We start from the raw sequence: 5,219 nt of genomic DNA, 5'->3' as shown, positions 1-5,219 counted from the left end.
ACTGGTCACAATTATCTATATATAACTCCTTTCCAGGGGGAACAAACAACAGAAAAGTGGGTGAAGGGAAATGTTGGACAGTGTAAGACATGGGAAAAAAACTTATAAATTACCAAGGGTTCATGAGGGAGGGAGGGTGGGTGGGAAGGGGGGAAATGAGCTGATGCCAAGGGCTCAAGTAGAAAGAAAATATTTTGAAAATGATGATGGTAACATATGTACAAATGTACTTGGCACAATGGATGCATGTGTGGATTGTGATAAGAGCTGTACGCGCCCCCAATAAATTGATTTTTTTTTAAATAAAGTCTGGGAGGTAAAGGTTTGTCCTTTTTGGTTCATTGTTCTTGTTGATGCAAGTTAGTTCCAGAAGGCAATGTGTAACTGCTGAATAAATTTTCTGTATTCTGTGCTTTGTCTAGAACAGTGGTTCTCAACCTTCCTAATGTCATGACCATTTAATATACTTCCTCATGTTGTGGTGATCCTCCAACCATAAAATTATTTTCATTGCTACTTCATCACTGTCATTTTGCTACTGTTAAGAATCAGTCGACCCCTGTGAAAGGGTCGCTCGACCCCCCCAAGGGGTTGCAACCCGTAGATTGAGAACCGCTGGTCTAGAAATTGGAGTCATAAAACTTTTACCAAAGGTAAAGTTAGTAAGGACTGAAAGTTGGAAACCAAATTGACCTTCAAGAGACTCACAGTCTCAATGTAGTCCATGGAGGCATGACATCAACTAATGGCACCCAGCATGATCTCGTACAACAGAGGAGCAGGTGACACGACATGAGAAACATGGCAATGAGATGAATGCTGCCTTGTCAAGTTTGGGAAGATTTCTCAGAGGAAATCACAATAATTGATCTGTGCCTCAAAGGAGGAGACATAGTTTTTAAACAGAGAAAGGAGGAGGACAATTCAACAACAAAGAGCATCTTCAACCAACACTCAGACTATAACAATGCTCAGCATTCAGGATGGCCGTGCAATATTTCAATGCCTATCTAAGATTGCTAAGGACCAGGTATTATTAAGACACCTCCCAACGTAGGCCCTTTATAAATACTACCCTTTATTGTATTGTTCTTTCTCTTAGACTACTCCTGACTTTTCTGTTGGGTTTGATTGTTCACTGCAATAGCCACACAAAACCCCTAGACAAAGCTCATGATTGTAGAGGTTATTAGGAAAGATAGCAAGCTGTAATTCAGAGGAGAAATACTCAGTACAGAGTTGTTCAGTGAGGACAGTCTCTTCTCTCCAGTTCTCAGCCACTTGGCCTAGCCTCTGTCCTGGTTGGGCAATGTCACAAAGGTCTTTTAGGACTGCTAATACATATGCAAAGGGCATGCCATTCTTCTGTAAGCTTTAATTCTGAAGGCATTTGGCTCCAGCTTCTTTGACTCCGCAAAGCTCAGTTTCCCCCAGAAGCACTCTACTCCAAAAGCCAGCCTCTTATCCGGAAGCTCTCAGCTTGGCTTGTTCCTTGGGCCGGCTAGGAAATCCGCCTCTCTGTCTCATGCTCTGGCTGCAGGTTCTGTTGTTGCTGCTCCTCTGCCAGGCCTCTGGTGTCACAGTTGTCTCACGGATCAAAGGGGTTCTCAGGATCATGCAGAGGGATCTCAGGATCAAAAGGTGCCCACTATTCCCGACTCTTCTTTATCTGCTTCTGGCATGACTGATTTTATACCCAGCAGGATGGCGAGAATGAAAGTGTCTATGGAAAAAATATTGAATGATGCAGGAAGCATCAACAAAGCATGGAAAGAATATACAGAGTCACTGTACAAAAAAATAACTAGTCAATATCCCACCATTGATCAAGAACATATGAGCAAGAACCCATAGTACTGAAGGGACAAATCAAAACTGGACTGAGAACATTAGTCAAAAACGAGTCTCCAGGAATTGATGGAATATCAATTGAAATATTCCAACAAGCTGATGAAGCCTTTGAAGTACTCACTTGGCGATGCCGGGAAATTTGGAAGATATATACTTGGCCAACTGACTGGAAGAGATCCATATTTGTACCCATTCCACAGAAAAGTAACCCAACACAATGCCCGACTTATTGAGCAATATTATTTTCATTTGAAAGTAAAATTTTGCTGAATAAAGGTTATGCAACACGGTTTCAGCAGTATATTGATAGGAAGCTGCCAGAGGTCTGGGGCAGATTTAGAAGAGGATGTGGGATAAGGGATACCATTGCTGATGTCAAATGGATCTTTGCTGAAATCAGAGAATACTAGAAAGATGTTTACCTATATTATATTGACTATGCAAGGATATTTGACTATGTGGATCATAACAAACTGTGGGATAACCTTGAATGAGAATTCTAGAACACCTAGTTGTACATCAGGATTGTATCTTCTTACCATACTTATTCAATCTGTATGCATCAGAGAAGATAGCTTATATGAAGAAGAATGAAGCATCAGGATCAGAAAAGGCTTATTAATAACCCAAAATATGCATATGACACAACCTTATTTATTTAAAGTGAGGAGGACTTGAAACACATGCTGATGAAGATCAAGGATATCAGCCTCAGTATGGATTAATACCCAATGTAAGGAAGACCAAAATCCTCATAACCAGACCAGTGGAATAAATGAAGAAAAGATTGAAGCTGCCAAGGATTTTGACTTCCTTGGATCCATAATCCATACTTAAAGTATGCATTGCATTGGGTAAATCTACCACACAACACTTAAAAGTGTTGTGAATCAATGGTATTACTTGGAAGACTAAAGCGTACCTGACCCAAGCCATGGCATTCAGATAGCTTCCTATGCATGTGCAGGTTGGACCTTGAATAGGGAAGGCTAAAGAAAAAATGATGCATTTGAATTGGTGTTGGCAAAGAATACTGAAAGAACAAGCAAATCTGCAGTGGAAGAATTACAGCCAGCATGCTCCTTAGAGGCAAGTCTGGTAAGACTTCATCTCATATACTTTGGACAGGTTTTCAAGAGAGACCAGTCCCTGGAGAAGGACATCATGCTTGGTAAAGTAGAGGCACAGGAGAAAAGAGAAAGGGCCACAACAAGATGGACTGACATAGTGGCTTCCACCACGGGCTCAAACAGGAGAAGCGGTGTGAGAATGGAGCCTGTCTGGGCGCTCCCTTCTGCTGTACAGAGTTGCTTTGAGTGAGCCCAGACTGGATGGCACCAACAAGAACAGCAACAGGACACCACACAAAGGTAACCCTGTCAACAAGCACTCACAGCTGAGTCATATAATCCAATAAGTATCTGGATTATAAGTACCCCTCCTTTTAAATCACTACATTGAAGCTTCAAACAAAATAAATAGATATTTTTCTTTTTATTTATTTAGTTTTTTAATTGTGGAACCAAGAACCTGAAAGATTTTCAGATCTACCTCAAAGTTGACTGTTAATTAATGCTGGAGCCTGAACTTGAACTTAAAATTTTGGTGAAAGTAAAATCCATCACTTTTACTTCGCTGAGTTATAAGAGTGTAAAAATTAGCAGAGGGGACTAACAGAAGGATCTGAGAGTGGGACTATAGCTAAAAGTCTAAGTAGAGTTGATGGTGAATATTTGTACTCAGATATCAGTATATTCATGAAGGTGGTAAAACATGAACCAAACTCACTGATACAGAGTCAGTTGGGAAACATGGGACAGACGGAAATGGCCCCTGTGATTCTCTGAGGTTGTAATTGTTTACAGGAGCAGAAGTCTCATCTTCCTTCTGTGCAGCAGCTGGTGTTATTGAACTAGTGACCTTGCTGTTAGCACCTCAACTCAGAGTCCACCCGACCAACAGGACTCCTGTGGTAAAGCACACAGGGTACAAAGTTACCAAAATGTCGTCGACATAACCAAACACCTTGAGGGGATGAGTCACTGCTCCTGGGGCCCCAGGACCACAGTCGTAGAGAGCATCTGGGTCTCTTGGTATACCATAATCCACAGACAACGTCCCGCACTCTTCTTTAATGAGTAGCAGCTGGGGGATTAAAAGCCCTTGCGTGGCCATCTAAGGGGCAATGATTGGTCGCTCCCTGACTCGAGGAAAAAAAGAGTAATGAAACTTGAAAACAAGTGGAAACGGTTTGTCCAATTGACTCATGAACCCTGTGGAAATGTCTTCATTACCATCACACCAGACCTAATCGTGCCCAACTACCACCATCGATTATCCCGAAAGAGAGCACAACCGAAGGTTTTGGGTGGAGTGGAAGAACATGTGGAAAAATCCCCAAATCATAAAAAGACCAGACTCTGCACTTTGCCTTTTTTATTTGACAATATTTCATAGTCTTTATCTGAGGCAAATCCTTTTAAAAGCTACATGACAGCTTATAATTTATTAGTATTCCCTTAATGATGGGCATGCGTAGTAGCCATACTTTCAGTTCTTGCAGTAAACACCTTTGTATGTAAACTTGTGCATTGAAGATTTTATGTCTTTATCAGAGTTCCAGAAACCAAGGATTTTTAAGTTTTAATAGATATTATCAAAAAATCTTCCAACTGTGCTATTAATGCTCACATTGGTTTAAATTGACACATTATTAACAAACATTAGTCTAGATCTAGATCTTAACTTTATTGAGGCATAACTGGTTTATAATAAACTGCACATATGTAAAAGATACAATTTAAAGCGGTTTTTTTAGAATTTAACATTTTGACTTTTGTCTACCGAATCATCATCACAATCAACATAATTAACACATTCTTCACCCCCAAAAGCCTCCTTATCATCCTTTGTAACAAACTCATCCTCCATCCCACTATTTTCTCTTTCAACTTCTGACAGTGGGTTTACGTACTGTAGTAGGTAGAGAATACTGCTCTCTCAGAGTTTGCAGAACACGTGGGAGAGACAGATAATAATCAAATCACTATGTACATAAATATATAATTATGTTTGGTGGGACAAGCTCCTGAAAAAGAAGCATGTATTTCTTATAGCCTTTAACAAACAGCTCTCATTTGGATAGATGATCAGGGAGGATTTCTTTTTTTGTGTCCAATGTGACCACCACGTCCTTTCAATATCCCAAGTACATTGATATACCTCAACAATACCAAATAATTTCAACTCTCCTTTCACAATGACTCCAGTTATAATCCAATTCCTTTCAGATTAAGTACACGTTCATAACAATTCCCTATTGCAAACAACAACAACAAACAAACAATACAGCCTAAGATGCTGGGGTG

Source organism: Tenrec ecaudatus, chromosome 2, assembly GCF_050624435.1.
Source record: "Tenrec ecaudatus isolate mTenEca1 chromosome 2, mTenEca1.hap1, whole genome shotgun sequence".
Classification (NCBI taxonomy): Eukaryota; Metazoa; Chordata; class Mammalia; order Afrosoricida; family Tenrecidae; genus Tenrec; species Tenrec ecaudatus.
Note: the sequence above shows the minus strand (reverse complement) of the source record.